The sequence below is a fragment of the Heptranchias perlo genome, chromosome 2, assembly GCF_035084215.1.
Source record: "Heptranchias perlo isolate sHepPer1 chromosome 2, sHepPer1.hap1, whole genome shotgun sequence".
Lineage (NCBI taxonomy): Eukaryota > Metazoa > Chordata > Chondrichthyes > Hexanchiformes > Hexanchidae > Heptranchias > Heptranchias perlo.
In genome coordinates, this window is record NC_090326.1 from 73737712 (window position 1) to 73763573 (window position 25862).

The following is a 25862-nucleotide window of genomic DNA, read 5'->3' on the forward strand; positions in this document are numbered from 1 at the left end:
GATTATTTTATCACTTTGTTCTTTTGCTGAGGGAAAATTTAGGCACACACTGCGTATGATTCTCTGACCATTACTAGGATCAAAATCCAGGACAATAATGAGGGGAATACTGCGTTATCAGAAGAGTTGTCCTTCGGATGAGGTGTCAAACTGATCAGATAGATGTCAAAGATCCTGAGGCATTATTTAAAGAACAACAGTGAGTTCTCTCGGTGTTCTGGCCAACATTCCATCCTCAACCATTACCACCAAAACCAGTCATTCAACTGGTGTGTGGCCTTGCTATGTGGAAGATTTCTGCTTCATTTGTCTACACTGCAGTCACTGCACTGCAAAGTAGTTTATTGTATGTGAGATATTCTGAAATATCATGAAGTGTTACAGAAATGCAGTTTTTTCCTTCTTATAAGGCATGGAAATTGGAAGCAAAGTTGATGAAATTTTCCAGTTTAGGGCGAGAGCAGGAAGTGGCACCGATACAGTCATCAATGTACCAAACTCTTTCTCCAATTCTCACTCTCTTGTTCATTCGTTATCCACAGCCTGCAAATTTCTCAGAGACATCTCTTTGTATGTAATGAGTACCATAAAAATGTACGTTGTTTTTTTTATTCATTCATGGGATGAGGGCATCGCTGGCAAGGCCAGTATCTATTGACCATCCCTAATTTCCCTTGAGAAGGTGGTGGTGAGCCGCCTTCTTGAACTGCTGCAGTCCATGTGGTGAAGGTTCTCCCACAGTGCTGTTAGGTAGGGAGTTCCAGGATTTTGACCCAGCGGCGATGAAGGAACGGCGATATATTTCCAAGTCAGGATGGCGTGTGACTTGGAGGGAATGTGCAGTAGAGGTCGCAGGTTTGGGAGGTGCTGTCGAAGAAGCCTTGGCGAGTTGCTGCAGTGCATCTTGTAGATGGTACACACTGCAGTCACGGTGCGCCGGTGGTCAAGAGAGTGAATGTTTAAGGTGGTGGACGGGGTGCCAATCAAGCGGGCTGCTTTGTCCTGGATGGTGTCGAGCTTCTTGAATGTTGATGGAGCTGCACTCATCCAGGCAAGTGGAGAGTATTCCATCAAACTCCTGACTCGTACCTTGTAGATGGTGGAAAGGCTTTGGGGAGTCAGGAGGTAAGTCACTTGCTGCAGAATACCCAGCTTCTGACCTGCTCTTGTAGTCACAGTATTTATATGGCTGGTCCAGTTAAATTTCTGGTCAATGGTGATCCCTAGGATGTTGATGGTGGGGGATTCGCGATGGTAATGCCGTTGAATGTTATGGGGAGGTGGTTAGACTCTCTCTTGTTGGAGATGGTCATTGCCTGGTGCTTGTGTGGCACAAATGTTACCTGCCACTTATTAGCTCAAGCCTGGATGTTGTCCAGATCTTGCTGCATGCAGGCACGGACTGCTTCATTATCTGAGGGGTTGCAAATGGAACTGAACACTGTGCAATCATCAGCAAAAATCCCCACTTCTGACCTTATGATGGAGTGAAGGTCATTGAAGCAGCTAAAGATGGTCGGGTCTAGGACACTGCCCTGACGAACTCCTGCAGCGATATCCTGAGGCTGAGATGATTGGCCTCCAACAACCACTACCGTCTTCCTTTGTGCCAGGTATGACTCCAGCCAATGGAGAGTTTTCCCCCTCATTCCCATTGACTTCAATTTTACTAGGGCTCCTTGGTCGGTAAAATGCTGCCTTGATATCAAGGGCAGTTACTCTCACCTCACCTCTGGAATTCAGCTCTTTTGTCCATGTTTGGACCAAGGCTGTAATGAGGTCTGGAGCTGAGTGGTCCTGGCGGAACCTAAACTGAGCATCGGTGAGCAGGTTATTGGTGATTAAGTGCCGCTTGATAGCACTGTCGACAACACCTTCCATCACTTTGCTGATGATTGAGAGTAGACTGATGGGGCGGTAATTGGCCGGATTGGACAGGATATACTTGGGCAATTTTCCACATTGTCAGGTAGATGCCAGTGTTGTAGCTGTACTGGAACAGTTTGGCTGGAGGTGACCGGCCCGCTACACTTTTGGAGCAGGCCAGGAAATAAGCAACTGCAGCTCCCGCCCGACACTGGCTGGCGTCTCATTAATCTAATGAGGTCCGTAGGACCCCAGTGTAATTTTAGTGCTCCAATGGTCCGCACATGTGCATGCACAGGCCCCACCAATGAAACTCAACATAGGGCAGCCTAACCAATGGTCCTTTAGGGGACCACTGAAGGCCAGTCTGAAAATGGTTTAGTTAAGATCTTTTAACTATTTTTGAGCATGAATACTCCACCTAGCCCAACAAAAATCATCCCGCCCGCTGCCAGACCCTCCGTAACCACCGTAACGATTTCCTGTTCCTTCTTTAATTGAATATTGCCAGCTGTCCATTCTGCTCTTAGGGTGAAAACTAATGCATAGTAATTTTGTTTTCATTTTAATTATATTACAGTCACACTTACAGTTTACCTGCATCCTTTTTAAAACAATGGGAAACACAACTCCGAATGCGAGATGGAAAGAAATTTAGCACTCGAAGGGTTAAGTACTAAATATGTTGATGAAAAGTAAAAGCATGTTTTAAGATTGAAGTACAAGTAGGTGGAGACTGATGCATAATATCGAACAAAAGGATGCATTCAGAGGCTATCAACAGAAATTCAGAAATCTTGGCATGTTCTGAAGATCTCAGGACAAGCATGGGAGAGTCAGCGAAGGCTAGACTCCCATTATTCATTGTTACTGGATTTAAAGTAGCTCTTGCTCTAACCTGTCAATTTTATCCTGAAGTGAAAACCAACAACAGTACTAAAACTTACTGAATAAATGAAAAATCTATGCAACAAAATTTTTAAGAGAGATAAACCTAGGCGAAGATGGGATAAATCAAAGTAGTGGTTACATGGCAAGCAGTGTGGGTTTAGAAGCCTGTAAATTATAGGAAGAAAGAAAGAAGAAAGTAAAGATTTCCAAAGTTCTACGATCCTGGGAAAGAATGAGGTGGAATAGGAAATTGTGCAATGAGTTTTCATTTCAGCTTAGTGAGGATTCAGGCAGGAGGAAAAGTGTGACGGCCAGTATATGTGCAGCTTGGAAGGAACAAGGAAGGGAAGTTCAGAGGAGCTCTGACCACAACAGTGAAATATGCTGCAGGGACTATTGTCTATAGTAACCTCCTGTTTTAAAAATTAGTATGCTGGAGAACTTGGGAGTCATTTTGAAATGTTTTGCAATTTCATAATGTAAATTTGCAACGTGCAAATGTGCTGCAAATGGTACTTGATACATCTTTCCTTCTAAGGGGTAAATTCTGTGTAGTGGATTGGTAGTTGGAGTTGCACCACATCAACATTTTTTTTTAGAAATGGGTACTCCTTTAAGCTTATCAACATATGGCATGTAAGTGCTGGAAAATGAAGCACTTTCTCATCTCTGGAATCGGCACCTGCATCAAATACTCCTAGGATAAGTATAGTATAGTCAGTTGCAGAGCAAAGCTCATTCTAAGCAATCCCAATAATGTGCCTTAACTCCAGCCACAAAAGAGCACGTCCTACTGCATCAGAGTAACATTTTTATTTCTCGCACTAGTTATATCCTGTGACTTCTCTGAATGAAGTTACTGATTTAACTAGCACCAAATTTGAAAGAGCTTTGTGCTCTGGGCCCACATTCTCTGCCCAAACTCATTTTGCACAGGACATCCAACAGGGACAGCAGGCTTCCAACCCATCAATCCAGGATGTACAAAGTGAAAGCTCAGTATGCCAACTTAATGCAATATCCAGTCCCCAACTGTGCTACATTGAACCTTCCACTTTGGCAGCCTAATTTGCACACCTTTATGACAGGTATCTATCCCACACTGAGTCTTGGTTGCCCATCATCCCTGTCCTTGTTGAACTACACCGGCTCTTGGTCCCCCATCCTTCACGGCCACACCCCTCCCTATCTCTGTACTTCCTCCAGTCCAACAACGCCAGTTCCATGTGAACTTTCTGTTCCTCTGACTCCCTCCTCTTGTGCATTCCCTACCCCACGCCCCCCCGCCTTTGCCTGACCATTGGTGACTATTCTTTCTGACAACTAGGCCCCACACACTGTAATTCCTTCCTTAACCCCCCCTTCCTGATTCTCCACCTTCCTCTCCTCCTTTTAGATCCTCCATAAAACCCATCCCTTTGACCATAGTTTTGGTTACCCCTCCTAAACTTTCTTTCTTTGGCTCAGCATCTGATCTTCTTTCTGCTTCTGTGAAGTGCCTTGGGACCTGTTCCTACGTTAAAAGTGCTATAAATATAAATATATTGTTGTTACAACCCGATTACAAGGGATTATTGCACATGTGGGGTATTGTGTGGGAAGTGCCTGCTTTAATGCTTTATTTGTCACCAAGGATTCACTGACACGTTTTCAAAAGCTCTTAGGCTGCTGTTTGATATACGGTATACAGAATGAGTCACAGAAGCACAAGGGACTGTCAGGAAGTTGATACAAGTGCAGTGGAAAAACAACTGAGCTTCAACGACGTCTGCATGCTTGTGAGACTTTTTATGAACTACTCTCAGTGCATTATCTCAATGACAGTTCAATAAGACATGCACATGATTGGGTTCTGAGACAGGTCTCTGCTAAGCTCTAATACTGTTCCTAAGATTCTAATGGATCTATTTCAGTGGAGTTTGTGAGCCCAAGCAATGCTAATACAGTACTACTACTGTCAGCTGACCTGGAGCTAAGAATGTGATCTGAAAAATAATTTTGAGCTGTTTTGAAAAGCATGAGATTTGAAGCAAGTTTCTGACGCTCGTCACCAGCTGACTCTTATCAGGAACAGAATCCAGAATGCAGCAGAGGCCCTGAGGGAGCAGAACGTGCTTGGCCACTGCAGTAATTCCTGTTATTTAGCAGAATGCCTGCATTGATTGTTTTGACTATGGCAAACAAGGGCAGGGACAAGAAGCTACCGCCAGATGAGCACGTAGCCATGTGTTTTTTTCCAATACCAACAATTTTCACATTGCTTTCAAAAATTGAAAACAGCTTTTTTAAATTGTCCATTTGTGGGAAGCTATTACATTGTTTAAAATCTGAACATAAACACAAAGCATGTGTCTGTTTACCAGCAGAATGCAGGTTTTTAAAGCCTCGTAGACATTTTCTTTTGGAAAATTCATTAATTTGAAGTACAAAAAGGGCACTATATTTAGTAAATGTCATGTGATCTATTTCCTTGTGCGTTTTCCAAATATTAAAAATGCCAAGGCAGTTAACCCTTTGTGTACCACATCCTCGTGTCAGAATAATTTAGTTACTGTTCCTATACGGGTGCACAAGAGATAGAACCTTAAGCAAAGTCCTAAAACTGATACCTGAAGAAGCTATTATAATGGTAAAACTCCAGCATGCATTATCTTTAGCTACAGAATGGGATGTTTTATGCAGAATTACACCCTCCTTACACTCGACCTTTGAGTATTTAACACTGAGATCGCCTGAGACGTGGTTATCTCATCTGGGTACGATCAAGCTGTCAGGGGCACGAATGAGATAACTTGTGGTGTGTTGGGTTTGATGCTGAAAATTTCCATTAAAGGTTCAGATTCATTGGTTTCAACTGGCTGAAAAATTGGCTCCAAATTCCAGCTTTTCAGCCAATCAGATGTCAATTTTTTATTGCCCAGGGTATCAGAAAAATGCTTAGAGAAGATGAAAAGTAAATATAAAGTACATAATACAGCGTATTAGCTAGAAGTAAAACTAATAAAAATTGAAGAAAGAAAATGGGGAAAAAGGTGAAATAGTGTGAGCAGATGCTTAAAATTTGTTACTTTGTTCACAATTGTTTTTCCAGTGTTCATTTTAGTTCTATGGATAATGAGATAATAAAGCTACTGTAATATCGTGGTATGTTCAGCATTACAGTATGTTCAGTAAAAGCTGGCTTATGGAGACTGGAATTCCCCAGAGCTGCAGGCCATCTAAAGGGTAAGTATTTTTGGTATTATGTTCAATTCGGCTTTCCTATTGAAAGCCCAAATTGATTATGTTTTAAATAGTTAGCTTTAAAGAACTATAACTTCACAAAGGAGTGCCAGACCTGTTTAATTTAATAGTAGGTTTCTAATTTCACCATGCAACACAGATACAATACTGGTATTCTTGGCCTCACTATCTCTTCTAATCTCAAATGGAACTCCCATATCTCCTTCATTGCTGAAACTGTCTCCAAGAAATTCAGTTTCCACTTTTCTGACAAAAATTTCTTTTCTCCTCAAAAACTTTTAACTCTCCATAAAGCTCAACTCCGTCCAAGATTTGACTATCGCTCCCACATCTGGGATGCTCTTCCAACTCCTTTCTCACACTACTGGACAGAAATAAGTAAGAAATGAGTGGCACAAGTATACAACAAAGGAAACAGATTTAGCAGAGAGAAATTTAGCAAACAGCTCAGGAGATTCAGATATTGAGACATTGTGGAGGAGCAATCGAAAGAGCAAATGGAATGTTGGGATATATAACCAGAACAATGAAGTACAAGTCCACAGAAGTTGAACTGAGGCTTTATAATGCACTAATCCCATTTATTAAAACCAGTGTCTAGGTAGACACTACTTTAACAAATCCGGTAGGTTTACACTGGGGTTGCCATTGACTGCACAACACTAGTACTTTGGTAAGCAGCAGCACCAACTCCCCACTCACATTAATATAAATGCAGCTTTGCAGTACTGTATCACCAGACTCCCAAAAGAGACATACATGCATTGGGGTCTGTAGTGAAGATGGTCAAGGAGTGACGCCATCAATATATATCTATCTATATAATTAAGAGTCTTCTATATCACGCATCGCATGTTTTTTTGATGTACACTGGCTGTTGCAAGGCCCCACATCGCATATTAAAGTAGTAATTTTCCAACTTCAAGCTAGTGGTGAGCCTCGTGTGATGAGAACGCACACTGGAAATTCTGTCAGGTGATTGATTTTCCAAGCAATAGTTGAAAAACTGAGTAAAAATCGACAGAGTCTAATAAATTACCCCTTAAATCTAAAGTGGCAAATTAAATCTATCTGCAGGATAAAAATAATTAAGCATCATGTTTTTCTCATTGGTTCAAATAAGCAACTTAAGTTTGCTGATTCATTGAATTATAAATCAGCAAAAGATCTCACTAAAAAAAACAAATATTTAAAAGGATGCGATTTCAACCAATCACATCACTGTATTTATTTTATCAATGTGGTTACAACTGTCATTTTCTCCCGACCAAGTTGGATATCTGATTGTATCAACGGTAGGGCTAATTCCGTGATTCCATACTCTCATAGGATGTTGCACTCCCAGGGAGCACAGGTTGGTGATCCAGAACTACAATATTGTAGCCCTATCTGTGACCTGTGCTCCCTTCAAGTGGAGCTTCCCAGTTAGGGTCATGAATTTAGCTTTGATATTTCTAAGAGAACAAATGCATAAAAAACGTTATACTCGCCCTCAAATCAAGAAAATTATCAATAACATTTCTCCTACCTTCCTTGTTTGTTTCTATACAATGGTCAGTGGTCCTCTGGATTTCATCCTAAATTCCAAATATGCCATCCAGCTTTCTCTGCTTCTTCCCCACAGTGTTGAAATCAAGTCAGGCCAATTAAATTTTGTGGGTGTGGGTATGCTTAGTACCTGTGATTGGCTGCACACCCTCTCAGCGGAGGAAATTCAAATGCACAACTTACGGGCGCAGTGCTGTTTTAGGGAGTTTGGCTGTCAGGGTTTTGTTGGGAATTTGGCTGCATCTGTTGAAAGTCTCATTACTTTTTTTAAGTGCACGTAATGTCTGGCAGCAGTAGTGGGAGAAGCAGGGTGCCCTGCTTTAATGAGGAAAGCACAGAAATCTTGCTGCAAGAAATGGGGCACAGGTGGAAACATGTTTTCTTATTCCATGGCTGCAGGAAGCCCAGACAGTGGGGCAAAAAACATAGCAGAAGATGATAGACAGCATCACTGCCAGTGGCACTGCCCAGAGGACATGGCTCCTGTGCTGAAACAAATTCAAGGACTTCACCAGGAGGGGCAAAATAGACACGTGCCACATCATCTCTTATTAACGCTCTGTGCCAACAAGTACTAGAATGATTTCTTACCTCTTACCCATGAATTCCTTCACTTTTTCTCAACCTTCCATGACGGTCCATTGTGTGCTTTCCACCAATTTCATTGCCCACCACCATCTCCTTCAGTGCAAGGTTGCTGAGGACAACCTGCTGACTACTCCTTCCATGACCACAGCCAGAAGGCTGCACATATCTGTTTTCACAATCTCTACGGAATGCACCTTCACACATAGGGGTAGGCAGATTCCATGTGGCCATTGTCACATAATCGATACATGCTTCTGCGTATGTAGGAGAAGGTAGAGACTGGGAAGATTGGGTTTGTTTTCCTTGGAGCAGAGGAGGCTGAGGGGGGACATGATTGAGGTGTACAAAATTATGAGGGGCACAGATAGGATGGATACTAAGGAGCTTTTTCCCTTCGTTGAGGGTTCTATAACAAGGGGACATAGATTCAAGGTAAAAGGCGGGAGGTTTAGAGGGGATTTGAGAAAGAACTTTTTCACCCAGAGGGTGGTTGGAGTCTGGAACTCACTGCCTGAAAGGGTTGTGGAGGCAGGAACCCTCACAACATTCAAGAAGCATTTGGATGAGCACTTGAAATGCCATAGCATACAAGGCTACGGACCAAATGCTGGAATATGGGATTAGAGTAGACAGGGCTTGATGGCCGGCGCGGACACGATGGGCCGAAGGGCCTCTATCCGTGCTGTATAACTAAATAAATTAAATAAATAAATAAATAAGAAGGTAGGTGGCCTCACATGCAGCCAGTGCATATCTGAAACTAGTGAGCCATGTCTCCATGTTTTTTTGATGTACACTGGCTGTTGCAAGGCCCGACCTGCAGCACAGATCCTTGCAAAATTTACTTCAAGTGTATATGTTCCGCCATTATTTAATTCAATAATTAATTTTGAAATTCCCAGAAACCATTGCCTAAAGTCCGTCTGTGAGGTTGGAGTAAAATATGACAACTGCTGACCTTTGATAACTTAGTAATGATATTCGATGGTTGGTTCTGATCTGAAATGTCACATTTTGCATTCTGGATCCAGTAACAGTCAGCTATATCTTGGCCCAATCAATCTATAGGGGTACTTCTCTTTTCACATGCTTTTGATACACAGAGATTTATAAATCTGTAACTATAACTCGCTCACCTATTCCCACTCTGACCTTTGTAAAGGCCTCAACACAACAATGCAAGTTTCAAAAACTGGTTAGAACACTAAGGTGACTCCAGTAACTTCAGACTTTAGCTATATTTTCATTTTCAAACCTGTTTTAATTTCAGACCTGATCCATCTCTTCCATTTTCTCACATTTCCACAAACCTTCCCACTTCCTTAGCTATTCACGTACTCTTTGTTTCTTTAATGTCTTAATGCTTCTGTCCATTACTTGACTTGACTGTGATGATCCGCTACACCCCTCCACTCATGATTCCTCTCTGGATTTGTCGGTTTCTTTGAATATATCCCCCTTTCCCCCCTTTTAGTGGTATTAATACGTCTCTCCAGCTTTTGTATTTCAGTTCTGCAGAAGGGCCCACATCCAAAACGTTAACTCTCCACAGATGCCGACTGACCTGCTGTGTGTTTCCAGCATTTTCTGTTTATGTTTCAGATTTCCAGCATCTGCAGTATTTTGCTTTTTACTGATATATAAGTCTTGCCCTTTTCATAATTTGAGTCTTGTTATCAGATTGCATATTTCAGGTTGGCATGTTTTGTAATCACAGTTGTCATCACTACTTGGCAATTGTTGTTGGTGTAACTTGTTTTTTTCTCTTTATTTTTCTAGTTTGCTGTTTTGACTGTCATGAAAATCTTTAAATAAAGTTTTTTTGCAAAAGAAAAATAATTAGGGGCACTGCAACTAATGGCAATAATAGTGGCACTGATTTGTGAAATTAGCTTCATGTTCCTTGAAAACATCATAATCCTGAAGTTTCTCCAAAGGCTTTATATGGACACATCTTCCTCCATTAAAAAAGCAGGACAGTCCTGGTCATATCCAGCGCAAACGTTGATGCCACTTTTGTTTTCAGAACAACATTCAAAGATGACATCTTTGTTGGGAATGTTAGTCATATTCACAGGGGCAGTGGTAATTTAACACTGATGACTTCAATTTTGATTCAATAGGCAAGAATAGTTATTTCTTGAATGGCCTGTCCCATACTGTAAGAAAAAGATGTTCTGCACATCCTTGCTGCCGTGTTCTGCCAGTCATATAAACCAATCAGAGGGCGAGGGTTAAGAGAAAGTCAAATTTATAAATTACAAACCAACAAAAAAGACAGACAAGGTATATCACAGAAAATGAGGAAAACGCAAGTTAAACTTTAAAAAAATTCCAGAAAGCAACTGAATTGAAATAAAACTGAACAATTAGGGTTGGAAGATTACATGGCAGAGGATGAGATGACAAAAATTTTAAGTAAAAACTGGAAGTGAAACAGCTTCTTTAGATTAGGGGGAAAGGGTAAAGAGCTACAGGTTTAGAGACGAAAGACTGTCCATGAGATAAATGTATCCCTTCCAAAATGTTTCCTATGGATCTGGTTTGAGTGCTTTTCCAACTTAATGGGGTTAATTTTCATCTTCACTGCACGGTCAATAATCTGGAGCAGATCGCCACCTGCTACAGAACCCAGCTGTTTTCCATTCTATTGCTCCGATAGACTGAAAATCGGGTGAGATCTATAGCAGGCAGGCGATCCGCTCCACCAGTTTACCAGCCATGCGGTAAAGACAAAAAAACCCTTTCTCTTGTGTTGATTCCTTTCCACATGTGGCAGTATATATCTGACACTCAGTGGCATGTGATAGACAGGACTTCAGGGATAGAACAGATACATCAATGAACTAAAATATAGATTGTTTTTAAAGGTCAATATTTATATCAATATCAAAGCTACCTTTGACGCTGCACTTCTATTTCCTGGATTTCCTTTTCCTACCGTATAGAAATCTAGCCTCCCAAATACATTGAAACTTCCACTCTCGACCCACCCACCCTAGTTCGGCAATGTTTTGGTTCGTACTGGCTGAAGTCAGGCCAGTATTCAACACATGAGATGAAAGCTCTTGTTTATTTACAGACCTCTTAACTCCTTTAAGGTCCAATATGGAGCATAATGTGCAACACAAGCACAAAGTCGGATGCACATATTTTTCATGACATGTCACATGCAAATTCATGTCAAGTTAATAGGGTAAGTTATGACCGGAAAAGCAGAACTACTGAGAGTGCAGCCGGGCAAAATTTACCCTAATCTGCACGAAATACAGCATCCAATTTGAGTGTTAATTATTTTAATAGGTTATTACTATCGTAGACAGTGGTTGTAAATGAACGTAAAGACAGATCAAAAATTCAAAAGGGAAATAAATTTCAGCTCCATTTAAAAACTGCAGGTAAGAGATGCAGACCATTGTTGATGATTCCCTGAGAAGAGCTGGCTGGCAGTGAGGCAGCATGCTCTGGGGCCAAAGATTCGAAGTCCTGCTCAGCCAGTGGAAGTGCAATGGAGCAGGCACACATGACAACTGTTCCGGACCGTGCCAGAATGTCTAGCATTGGGGGCTGGGGGGGGGTCACCTTATTAACACGGCAGCAGTGGGCACCCACATCACTATGGGCCACTTCTTAGGTACCCACTAGAGGGGGTGGGAAAAGCAGCACTGGCCAATCACCAATGCAGTGGCAGGCACTATCAGCATAATTATTTATTTAAGTTGGCTCAATCAGCTACCTCTATAAAGGGGCAGAGCGGCAGGTTTTACTGGGGGTCCAGGGCCCCAGTTGTGGACCCCCAGGTGGGCCTGTATGCCGGGTTCATCCCAATGTCCAAAGCACTAAGTGGTAAGGAGACCAGGGCAGAGGAAATCCCTGACGTGGGAAATCCCTGACACCGCTCCCACTGATATTACTGGCGGACAGAATTCCATCCCAATCAGGCTCCTGCACAAAATGGCAGCCTGGGCTGAGGCCCAGCATATCCTGGCACCAGCTGATTTTCCTGTGGCAACGCTGCATCCCTAGCCGACTTACCCAGGAACATGCCAATGGCCCTGCGGGAATTTGGGACCTCTGTCTTTACTGCTACTTTCTTTACTTGTCACAATAGCGACTCATTCTGTGCTTGTGGGTTTTTAAAGAAAGCTTTCAACGTTCCATTTAATGGAGCCTAGTTCTTTCAGTCCATTGCCAACTCCACATCATTCTGAATTAGAAGGAATGGTAGAGATGGGAAGCTGGCACTCAGTATATTCATACTGGTGTGGCTTTCAAAAAATGCTTTCTGATTGGTGGACTGTCATCAGCGTATTCTGTCGACATAAATGCAATGGCATGATTAAGCCACATTTGGGAATACTGTGTGCAGTATAGGGTATCCCATTATAGACTAGATATTGGAGTTATGGAAAAGATGCAAACTAGATTTGGATGAGAGAATATAGTCTTGATGAAAGACTAGGAAAAACAGACCTGAATTCACTAGGGAAGAATGGAAGAACATGCATTTATACAGTGCATTATCATATTTTCAGGATATACTTAAAGCCAATTAATTATTTTTTTGAAGTGAAGTCATTTCACTTGTTGTTATGTGGGCAAACAAAGCAAAGCCAATTTGCAGACAGCAAAATCCCACAGCAAATTAGATAAATTACTGTTTTGGGTGGTGTTGGTTGAGGGATGCTTGTTAGCCAGGATGCCAGAAGAACCTCCTACTCCTCTTTTAAACGTTTGTAAACAATTTTACAACACCAAGTTATAGTCCAACAATTTTATTTGAAAATCACAAGCTTTCGGAGGCTTCCTCCTTCCTCAGGTGAATGTTAAGAAATCCTCGAACCTTTCGCATTTATAAATCACAGAACAATACCTGGTGATTACAGATAATCTTTCCAACTGCCCGTTGCCAAGGCAATCAAAGTGTTCAGACAGAGAGGTGTTACCTACAGGACCACCGAATATACAAACAACCAAAAAAAAACAGAGAGAGAGAGGCAGAAACATAGAAACATCCGGAAGGAAGAGAAAGATAGCAAATGACCCGTTATATTAAAAACAGATAACTTTTGTTCGCTGGTGGGGTTACGTGTAGCGTGACATGAACCCAAGATCCCGGTTGAGGCCGTCCTCATGGGTGCGGAACTTGGCTGTCAATTTCTGCTCGACAATTTTGCGTTGTCGTGTGTCTCGAAGGCCGCCTTGGAGTACGCTTACCCGAAGTTCGGTGGCTGAATGTCCTTGACTGCTGAAGTGTTCCCCGACTGGGAGGGAACCCTCCTGTCTGGCGATTGTTGCGCGGTGTCCGTTCATCCGTTGTTGCAGTGTCTGCATGGTCTCGCCAATGTACCATGCTCTGGGGCATCCTTTCCTGCAACGTATGAGGTAGACAACGTTGGCCGAGTCACAGGAGTATGAACCATGTACCTGGTGGGTGGTGTCCTCTCGTGTGATGGTGGTATCTGTGTCGATGATCTGGCATGTCTTGCAGAGGTTACCGTGGCAGGGTTGTGTGGTGTCGTGGACGCTGTTCTCCTGAAAGCTGGGTAATTGGCTGCGAACGATGGTCTGTTTGAGGTTGGGTGGCTGTTTAAAGGCGAGTAGTGGAGGTGTTCGTCGTCATTGATGACATGTTGAAGGCTGCGGAGAACATGGCGTAGTTTCTCCGCTCCGGGGAAGTACTGGACGACGAAGGGTACTCTGTTGGTTGTGTCCCGTGTTAGTCTTCTGAGGAGGTCTATGCGATTTTTCGCTGTGGCCCGTCGGAACTGTCGATCGACGAGTCAAGCGTCACATCCCATTCTTACTAGGGCGTCTTTCAGCGTCTGTAGGTGTTCATCGCGTTCCTCCTCGTCTGAGCAGACCCTGTGTATTTGCAGGGCCTGTACGTAGGGGATGGCCTCTTTGACGTGGTTAGGGTGGAAGCTGGAAAAGTGGAGCATCGTGAGGTTGTCCGTGGGCTTGCGGTAGAGTGAGGTGCTGAGGTGCCCGTCTTTGATGGAGATTCGTGTGTCCAAGAAAGAAACTGATTCTGAGGAGTACACGATAACATCAACAAGTTCCATCCCACCATCAAGCTCACCATGGACTAGTCCTCAGAATCAGTTTCTTTCTTGGACACACGAATCTCCATCAAAGACGGGCACCTCAGCACCTCACTCTACCGCAAGCCCACGGACAACGTCACGCTGCTCCACTTTTCCAGCTTCCACCCTAACCACGTCAAAGAGGCCATCCCCTATGGACAGGCCCTGCGAATACACAAGGTCTGCTCAGACGAGGAGGAACGCGATGGACACCTACAGACGCTGAAAGACGCCCTCGTAAGAATGGGATGTGACGCTCGACTCGTCGATCGACAGTTCCGACGGGCCACAGCAAAAAATCGCATAGACCTCCACAGAAGACTAACACGGGACACAACCAACAGAGTACCCTTCGTCGTCCAGTACTTCCCCGGAGCGGACAAACTACGCCATGTTCTCCGCAGCCTTCAACATGTCATCAATGACGACGAACACCTCGCTATGGCCATCCCCACACCTCCACTACTCGCCTTCAAACAGCCACCCAACCTCAAACAGACCATCGTTCGCAGCAAATTACCCAGCTTTCAGGAGAACAGCGTCCACGACACCACACAACCCTGCCACGGTAACCTCTGCAAGACATGCCAGATCATCGACACAGATACCACCATCACACGAGAGGACACCACCCACCAGGTACATGGTTCATACTCCTGTGACTCGGCCAACGTTGTCTACCTCATACGTTGCAGGAAAGGATGCCCCAGTGCATGGTACATTGGCAAGACCATGCAGACACTGCAACAACGGATGAACGGACACCGCGCAACAATCGCCAGACAGGAGGGTTCCCTCCCAGTCGGGGAACACTTCAGCAGTCAAGGACATTCAGCCACCGACCTTCGAGTAAGCGTACTCCAAGGCGGCCTTCGAGACACACGACAACGCAAAATCGTCGAGCAGAAATTGATAGCCAAGTTCCACACCCATGAGGACGGCCTCAACCGGGATCTTGGGTTCATGTCACGCTACACGTAACCCCACCAGCGAACAAAAGTTATCTGTTTTTAATATAACGGGTAATTTGCTGTCTTTCTCTTCCTTCCGGATGTTTCTATGTTTCTGCCTCTCTCTCTGTTTTTTTTTTGTTGTTTGTATATTCGGTGGTCCTGTAGGTAACACCTCTCTGTCTGAACACTTTGATTGCCTTGGCAACGGGCAGTTGGAAAGATTATCTGTAATCACCAGGTATTGTTCTGTGATTTATAAATGCGAAAGGTTCGAGGATTTCTTGACATTCACCTGAGGAAGGAGGAAGCCTCCGAAAGCTTGTGATTTTCAAATAAAATTGTTGGACTATAACTTGGTGTTGTAAAATTGTTTACAATTGTCAACCCCAGTCCATCACCGGCATCTCCACATCTTTTAAACGTGCCATAGGATCTTTGACATCCGTCTGAACTGGCAGATGGGGTTTCAGTTTAACGTCTCACCTCCAACAATGCAGCACTCCTTCAGTACTTCAGAGAGATGTCAGACTAGATTATGTGCTCAAGTTCTATAGTGGAGCTTAAACCCACAACTTTCTGACTCAAGAGGCGAGAATGCTTTCAAATGAGTCATGTTGACACTGGAAAAATATGGACATTGGAAAACAAGTACAGGGAAAGAGCAGGGAAAAGGGATTAGGGCAGCCAGTTCTAACATGGAGCTTGCAGTAGCACAGGCATGATGGCTTCCTTCTGTGCTTAAATTTGTATAATTCTGTGATGTACTGATGAACCTGGGAATTGGGCAGGCTGAATCGGCTGGTGCAGATGCTGTGGAATACTCAATGGCAATGCATAGTAAAGAGAACAAAGTGAAAATCTTCCCAGGGATGTAGAGTGCTCCACAAAATCGGTAACACTTTTGAAATGTGATTATATGTACAAATATATAAACCGTACATCATTCTTACAGGTCTATCTGTTTTCCTTTTGCCGATAAATGCCCACTAAGCAGTCTCAGTTGAAAACTCCCAAATCACGCTTCATGTATTAAGTCAACAACTTGCAGTGTTGATGCCTCTGTCTCTTCTTCATCTAGCTATCCAATTTATCTCCCCACTATCCCATTTAGCAAATGCATCAATATACACATGCGAGTTAAATCTTTGTCTGATGTGCAACTAGCCCTTTTTTTAAATAGAAGTCCACTTTAGTACCTGACTTTCCTTCTAAACACTGCAAACAGTCAGGACTTAGAGAATCAGACCTTATTCAGGGCTGAAGCCTCCGGTACTGTACATACTAAGCCCAAGTCAAGAATGTTTAAGTCAATAGTAACCATTTTCTCCTTCATCCCCCATGGGCCATACATAAACATGCAGAAGGCAGGCAGGTAATCTGCTTCCAGGCCTCTGTTAATCCCGCTCTTGATTTGGTCTTTCGGAAGAGTACTCATGGATGTTTTTTTAAGCTGTACCTAGCCTCTGCCTCCCCGCAGGAACACAGTTGAGACCAGCAACTCAGCAGAGTGGGGAAGAGGGGTACTGAAACGTACCTAACTCACCTCTATAACTTAAGTTTAGGAAGATACAGTGATTCTGAAATTCCTCAGATTGTGCTCCCAGCAGCTACACCAGGATTGCATTCGATGTCGTCCTCCAATACTGACCCTGCCAGAGTTTAAGGGGTCAGTGGGAGGTCACATCATTTGCATGGACCAGGCAGCTACAAGCGCTACTTCTTCCGTATCTTCAGCACCTGCCTGGCCACGCCTGCCGGAGAGAGGGGGAGTTGGTCAGACCCCCTGACCCCACCAATGGCAATGTTGGCTTCCTAAGCAAGGGACGCATCTGCTAAATTTTTTAAGTGTGCAGGCTGCTTGCCGGGCCTGGACACCCCTGGTGGGGCACACATACACTGGGTCCCCCATACAGCCGGAGGAGCTGGAACTCCCAACTTAGGGAGACCCTCCATGGCTCCACTCCCAGCCGTTATTTGTCTTTCAGCTATTAGACCAGCCAGGCCATTGATCTCCTTGTCTTCATCATCGTCCGCATCATCATAGTTCACCAGAAAGAATTTTCTTCCCTCCTCTCGTCCTCCTTATCATCTTACTTCACTTTATCATCATTTGTCCCCTGTTACTGTGATAGATCCACAGAAAAGGAGAGCGTAAGCTAAGAATTGTTGAGCATAGCCCCTTTGGATGAAGGAGACAGTGAGGAATAAGGAAGATTTTGGCTGTCTGCTGCTTCACACGAATGCCATGGTGAACGTCTAAGTCTTTGCCTGCACTGTCCCATCGACCTTGCTATCTCTCATGGCTGGAGCAGAGTGCCTCCCACCAGTTCTAAGGCCTGCTCTTTATAGGATGTCAGCACTCTAATGTTTGGTATGCCCCCTCCGGTCCCCTGTCTTTCATGGGCCTTGTGTGCAAGTTTCTCCTGTAACAAGACTGCATTAATTAGGATAAGACTAGCATTGGAGGGACATCTCTCAGGTGGCGTCAAACAGCTGATGTAACAGCTCTACTGATAACATTCTATTACAGTGGAGGAAGGTTCTGCCTGTAAGTAATTCCTGTTAGGGGAGTCGCAAAATATCTTGAAATATACCGAGTTAGTGAACCCATTAACCATTTTGCATTGTGAAGGGTTACTTGTGCAGCTATTTATTTTAGAGGGTGAATAGTGTGCTCGTGTCCATGGTGCTCAAGGAAGAAAAGGGAATGTGACTGGTCTGTTACCTTGCCTGCCTTCAATATGAACTTTGTTTGATACTGATCTGTAGTTCTGGGAGTGAGAGAGGTGGCACTGTGCCACATGACATGCAGGGCATTTTTTCTCCCATGGGCACCCAGCTGTCATTCCATGCTTTTCATCCAGAAAAATCTGAAAGTCAAAATCTGAAATTCTGGGCTCTTCTTTTCTGCCTCAGAGGTGAGAGGGGTGCTAACTGAGCCAAGCTGACATTTAATTACTGAAGATTTGTTGGTATTCTCCATAGCATTGTCTTTAACAAATACAGCTTGACTATAATCTTCCAGTTACATCAGTAAGATGTAAATATTTGGAGAAGTGGAATTCAGATGAATTTTCCCAAAAATTGAGATCTGTAGTATTTATTGGATATTTTCAATTGCTGTGACTATCTTCCAAAATATAAACTTTTTCATATTGGTATTACTTTTAATCGGCAATAGTTTACCAAAATAGTCAAAGTCACGTAGTTTCTAAAGGTAATTTGAGCTGTAACTTTATGTATATTCTGAGAAGAAAAGCATTCACTCAATGAGAGTAAGTCGTGAAAATTATTCAAGAAGCAGAAATAAACAAATTGGGCGTAATTTTGACATCGGGCAATAGTGTAAAACGGGCTATATCGGAGCATTGAAGTCAATGGAAATGAAAACCAGGAGAGATGTATAACGGGCAACTTATCAGATAGCTGGATTTACACTATGGCCCAAAGTCAAAATTACCCCTATCGAATGCACTGCCTGCAATTTTACCATCCATCACCATTAATGTATAGAAAATTGCAGACAATGCACTCCAGTGTGTGCAACTGTACGATAAGCCGCCCACTGTATGCGAGGCTCCACCAGTGGCACAGAGTCTGGAATATTCAGTCCAATGGGCTTTGTACGTAGGTATGAAACAATTTGGAATTTCAAGTTTTTTCATGTGCAATTGACTATCGCCACATCAGTAATTTCTCTTTAAAGCTTTGCATTATTTATTAACATAGTAACATCCTCACAAGCTACAGTTTTGAGATCAAGGACTTATTTGTGACTTGCAGGGGAAAAGCAACACCACAAAACTGATTTGGGCTTAAGGTCCTTCAGGCATTTTTGAAAATTACGACTGAAGTTTTTTTCCTTCAGCTATTTTAGCTTCCCCTATGCTGAGATCTGTTGCCCACCTTATAAGGTGGTTGACTGTGCAGATAAGTGCCCAGTTGCCAGGCCACTGCCAAAGCAGTTCTGTAACCACAGGCTAAGAGGTATGTGAGATTGTCTCACAATTTTCCCCCTACCTCTATGGGCAGGTATATTGTCACTGCTCAGTGGTTTCCACCGACAGTTTGGATTAGATTGAGTGCTCAGTTTGTGGACATAATCTCGGACACAAACACAGGTACCACCGCTCCATAGCACACTGAACTTATGTTAAAGCACTGTTAATAGTTACTGCTAAGTTTTAAACTGATACTGTGTATCAGAATAAACAGATCATTGAAGAACAGAAAACATCAATCACACAATTCATTTTTATTTATTAATGGGGCAATGACTATGTTATAGATTTCTAATACTAACTACCAGAGATGTGTGGGATTTATTTTTTAAATTTAAAGAATAAACAAAAAAAACAAACAAGTAAGAAAGTACATAAAAAATTGAATTATTTATCAAGGCAACGTCTTGATAAGTTACATGAATATGATTATGTCAAAAACATAAAGATGGCAACATAAAACATGTGTTAGTGCTGATGAGGTATTTCTAATATAAACAAAGTTCAGCAGATATGTACTGAATCTCAGTTCTTGTAAACACCCACTGTTTGAAATCTGTTTCTTTTGCCTTCAACACAACTGACTTTCCCATAACTGTGTATCAGGATAACTAGGATGCGTAAATCATTAAAGGAGTGTTTAGTTAACCAGATCCTGTTTTAAAATAAATAACAAAGAATACAGGATGAGTAGGAATGCATTATACAGCTGCACACACTAGAAAGGATTTGTGGGCATCAAACTGAAAAAGGGAAACTTCAGCAGTTCACACAATTATCTGGACACTGCAGGTTTGGTGCTGCTTTGAACATAATCCCAATGGCAACTGCCGCCATTATGGTTGCCAATTTTTCCATGTAGCTTTGCATCATGTGATGGGAAGAAGAGATATTTTATAATGCTATAGACTATACTATGGCTGGCCAACAAGAAAAGAGGATAATGCAGAAATAATACTCTTTGCTTCATTGAAAAATAACACCCAATTTGTGTACATTACACAGCAATAATGTTTGAATTACAAAGGAAAGTTTATTTTCTAATTTGTCTAATAAATAATTTAAAAAGTAGCTCCAATTTGCATACCTTACAATATGTTTATCCATTTAGCATAGAAATCGGGATAGATTTCCTGTGACATGTGTGGATGCAGCTGAAAAATTGCATTGTGGGTCTTGCACCTGCCTGAGTAGCACATGGGCCAAACTCAATGAATCGTCCAGGGTCAGCCCTAATTAAATATTCATTGCAAACTCTCAGTGTTCAATCCACCAGTCGCTGGGAGCTTGCAGATTTGGGAGTGGGATATCTGGCATTACTGCAGCTAATTCAAGGTCTGCAGCAGTTCTTTAAAGGGAATGGACTTTTTGGTAAGCAAATAATTTAGCATTGTTGTTGCACTTAGTTATATTATGGAGCAGCGCAAAGTGAAGTTGAATGATAGCTCGGTAGTATTAAATTGACTACAAAAATGAAACTCTTGTGCAATCCTGCTGGTCAGAAAATCGGCCCCATTGACCCTGAGCTTTGTAAAGGCAGCATTTTGCTTTCTGAGTTCATGGGGAAAAGTTTGTTTCTGAACAAACAAATTTCCACACAAAATTAGTATAATTTGTTTAATAGATTATCCATATGAGCTTAACAAACATAATGTAGGGTAAAATTTCTGACACAAGGAGGTCAGCTTGCAATTCACGGCTCTACTGATTTTCAGGTGATTAAAACACCAATGTGCTTTAATAGTCCTCACTTAAATTAAATAAAAACTATTTTTAAAACTGTTAAGTTAAAAAAATTGTACTATCAATGAAAAACTCTGGAACTTTGCCAATGGTGAGTTATCCTCTGGAACAGTAAATTTTAACACAGCCCTAGAAAGCTTTGAAGTGGGTGTGGTTAAAAGAACCAAACAAAATAGATTTGCCAAAATAACTAAAGTGAAGTTCCTAGGCCCAGTTACCCTTTTGTCTTTGAGATAAAATCAAACTAATCCTGTATAAAATTGGAGAAGGTTTTTCACAATGGCAATGTGGAGACATGTAGACAACACTGCTTTCTTTGAGGCTGAAGGTTTGGGAGTCCTGCTACGGAAGGTGCATCTAAGAAGGCAGGCCCTATTTGGGGGGAAAGCCACTCTTCAGCTGAAGTGCAGGTGCCTGCTGTGTGGAAGGAGGTCACCAACCAAATGAATGCAGTCAACCCAGTTCCCTCATACACGACTGCAAATAAAGAAAAACATTGCTGGTACCAAGAGCAAGATAAAGGTGACTAAACTCACTTTTGTACACATTTCTTGTTGGGCCCATCAAGCATGGTACAAAGCTAAGTTGGAACTGCCGTACTCTCTGGGAGGTTCCATTTGAAACCTTGTGCACAGCCACAGCCCTGCTGCACAAGCTCTTTCATTGTGCCTAAACTGCATGACACACTTCTCTTGAAGGTAGAAGTGGCAGCTGTTGAACAGCAATCAGATGCTGAGGCATTCAGGCTGAGATTCTGCTCTGTTGATAGGTGTTTTATTTTCCTTCAAATATTGCAGGAATACTGCAAAATGAAGGCATCCTGGCTGCTTCCTGGATAACAGCCACTAATGTGCATGACAGTGTCAGATACCATATGAACACTATTTGCTTGCTGATATGATGAGCTCACATGGGAGCCTTGTGTGACTCTTTGCTCTTGAAGGAACCGTGCCACGCAGTGAAAACTGTGCTTCCTGTCCAGCTGCTGCCTCCTTACCATGGGAAATGTGATGAAGGTGTCGTCACTTCCTTGCTGCGTGTGTGCACTACAGACTGCCTGATCTGGCAGGTGTCTCCTGGAGTGGCATGAAAGTTTCATGCTGTGGTAACCTTCACTTCTATGAGAAAAGCTGTTTCTGATCCAGATATTGTATGTAGATATTGTGCAGCAGATGGCACAATTCTGGAAGCATTAAACCGCAGTGACCCCCAAGGGTGCTCTTCTCAATGTGTAGAAATTATTTGGACTTGGGTATAAGGGACATAATACCAAAATCTGCAGACAATACAAAAATATGGTTAACTGTGAAGGGGACTGTAAACAACTTCAGTAAGTCATGGACAAGTTAATAGATTGAGAAGATAGATGTCAGATGAAATTTAATATGGATAAATGTGAGATAATATATTTTGAAGGAAGAATAAGGAGGGGAAATAAGCACTAAATGATAAACTTCGCAAAGAGTAGAAGAGCAGAGACACTTAGGGGTCCTGATTCACAAATCTATAAACGTGCTACAGTTGATAAAGCTGTATAAAAACTCAAGGGATCCTAAGTTTTATGAATAGGGCCATAGAGTACAAAAGCCAAGAAGCAACATTAAACCTAAACAAATTATGGGTGAGGCGGCAGTTAGAATATTGGCCTAAATTTTAACTCCGAGCCAGGAAGACGGCAGGGGGGATTCCTGACGGGAAACCTGGAAGTACAGGTTTCCCGGACGTCCTTACAATTTTGACATAAGGACGTCTTTTTTTTTGAAGGTTTCCCACCCAACAGGCCAGCCTGATTAACAGGGAATGGGAGAAGCGGAAGGAAGAGGATGCGAGAAGGTAAGTCTTAGATTGGGGGGGGGTCGGTCATGGGTGGGGTTGGTGGTTGGGAGTCATCAGGGGTCATCGACGGTCGGGGTCGGAGATCTTGCGGGGGTCGTAGATTATGAGGGGAGGGGGTTGGAGATCGTGGGGGGGGCGGAAATTAATGGGGGTCATAGATCGTGGGGGAAGGTCGGAGTTCGTGGGAGGGGGTCGGAGATCGTGGAGGGGGGAGGGGTCACTGCAGGTGGGCTTGTTGGGCCTGGGGGAAGCACTCCTGCTCCTCCAGGCCCACAAGCTGTGCGATAAAGGCACTTACCTGCAGTTTCAGGCCTTCTCGCCTTTCTCACTTGGCTTGAAGTAGAAGGCCTGGGAATCCCGGCCCCCAAGGGTTAAAAACAAAAAAGCTGTTAAAATGGAGGCCTGCAGCCTCCTTGAAAGCTATTAGTGACTGACCTGCCTCCTAAGAGCAGGTTGGTCGCCCGCCCCTCGTCACGCCTCCGTTAAAACCAGGAATGGGCAGGTTGGAGTCGGGTTTTAGATTCAAAAATATTTTACTGCCCCCCCCCCCACCCCCTGTGCCCACAACCCACCTGTTTTTCAGAGTTAAAATCATGCCCATTGTGTCCAGTTTTGGGTGCCCTATGTTAAGAAAGATGTCAGACCATGGAGAGAGTACAGAAAATATTCATTAAGGTGATACCAGGGATGAGAAGCTTTAATTATGAGGATAGACTGGAAAAACTGGGACTCTTTTCATTGAAAGAAAGGTGGTTAAAAGGAGATCTGATAGGTGTTCAAATGAAAAGGGGTTTTGCTTAAGTGAATTGGGAAAAACGATTTCCACTGTTTGCTGAGTCAGTGAATAGGGGGCGTAAACTTAAGATTGTTACCAAATAAATGAAAGGGAGAGGTTAGGGGACATTTTTTTATGCAGAGAGCCGTAAGGATCTAGAATGCTCTACCAGAACTAGTAGTGGAAGCAAATTCCATAATAGTTTTTAAAAGATAAGTGGATTAACATTTGAAAAAGAACAATTTAGGAGAGTTTGGGGAAAGGGACTAAACAGATAGTTCTTCAAAGAGCCAATTCTAGCGTAATGAGCTGAATGACCTCTTTCTGTGCTGTAAAACTCTTACGATTCTAACTTTGGTATACAATAACTCTTGGCACTGTGATACTATTCATCAGTGAACAGCCAGTCTATATATCTGTACAAGATCCTGCTTTTGAAACTGTTACAATGTTTAATGTGAAAACATAACTGCAGACTTATATGCTCTGCTGCTACTTTCCATATTCTTAATGTGACTGCTCACTGGTGGAGCAGCATGGGGACTTCTGAAACTTTGTAAACAGTAAAGTCCACAATAAATGCAGTTTATTGGCACCTCATGACTTTATTTCTCCATCACAGACAGTAATGAAAATATAAAATGTAAAGCAGAAAAAGATCAGCAGTCTGCAGTTGTTTTTTGGAGCCAGGAGGAGCCTGCTCCTTCCGACTCCACAAAGTATGAAACATTTTCTAAGTTTTTGGACCTTTTTTGAGCAGCCTCCAGTGCTCTTTAAGGACCACTGGCTAGGCAGCTCAAGACCTGGAAATTGCAATCTAGTCTAAGGCAAATAAATTTAAGAATCCGAGTCTGAAATGAGCGCAGGAGTCTCATTTCAACATTGAAATAAGGTCTGTGCTCACTTCAGGTGGCTGCTGAGGTCACCTAAAATAAGGGGCCTGGCCAATTTAGCAGTGGTCCAAACCCCCTTCCAATCAGGCATGGGCCTCTGCCCTGCTAAATTAGTTATCGTTGCTTATTTTAGACGCATAAAACGGGTGCAACTATATTCAATTTGGACACCAGCAATTTAAATTACATGCAAATGAATGTCAGATGCCTCTGCATTTTCTATAATAGTACCGGCTGCAGTTTGGGAACAGACTACTCCCAGAAAAGCCTGATGCTATTGCTTCCAGAGCTGATGTTTAGGTGCTATCTGTCCTTAGGGACAAGTTGGTATTGTCAAGAAAAGTCTCTAATTTTGTCTTTTTGAATTAAAAGTGGTTTTACTGCTTCAGTACTTGTTGCAGAATGCTGTTAGTCTTTTTTCACTTTCTGATGGAGGCCGTGTTCAGTACTATAAACCCCATCTTTTTGCCAAATGGCTTATTTGCAGGCAGACAAGGAGCAGCAACCACAAGACCCCTTGACAACTGCTGAAGAAATTTTCCTGGACATCTCCAGAGCCACTAACAACTGTTTCGCTACCACAGAATAGGAATCCCCCTCCCCCTGACCATCCACCTGCTCCATGTCACCTAGAATAAAAAGTCGAGCCTCACAATCAAACCAACGCCTTCTTCCTTTCACCCATTATCATTCTTCACACCCACACTTGTTTTCCATGTTCCTCTGCCTTCTGCTTGGCACCACAGTGCCACCCTTTTAACAGCTCCCTCCAGGGCAGCCTGCAGGAGCACCCAGAGCCCTGATAGGGATGCTACTGTCATACCAGCTACAGCACAGCAGCACGAAGATATTCACAGTGGGTAGGCACCTTAAAATAGCTGGGAACAGCAGATACTATCAAATTTTTACTTGTGGTCGATATAATGGATTACATTACTTTCAATTATTCAGAACCAGCTGACAGAATAAAAAAAAAATCAAGGTTCAATAACCAGTACAAACCAGCTATATCGATATAATCCTGGCATGAGGCTTTTGCTGTTTCTTCCCTTTTAACGGTGCTGCTACCTTTATATGGCACAAATGCTCCCAAACTACTTCTCTTCACTAGCCCTACACCCAATAGTGCACCTCTATACACACCTGAAGGGCAGATGAGGGTACCACAGAAAATTCAAGTGTTAATGCCTTCCTCCAAGCACTGCGCACTGCACCCCCATTGCAACAGGACAGCACCTCCCAGGGAAGTTGTCCTTTTAATTCATGACTAGTAACACAGGTCAAGGTGTACATTTATCTAGATTTTCCCACACCAGTACAACAAAATCTTTTGTTAGTTTTTCCTTATATTAACACAATCACTGATGAGCCAAGTCCTTAATAAATACATGTCTTCTCAATCAGGATCACCTAATTAACCGTTCTGTGCATAGCTCAAA

General features: G+C 42.9%; 1 protein-coding gene across 3 annotated transcripts in view; it reads right to left on the reverse strand.

Moving 5' to 3' along the window:
- LOC137340467 (retinoic acid receptor beta-like) overlaps nt 1–25862 on the reverse strand; it is a 193454-nt gene that overhangs the window by 71191 nt on the left and 96401 nt on the right. The gene's annotated exons all lie outside the window — the stretch shown is intronic.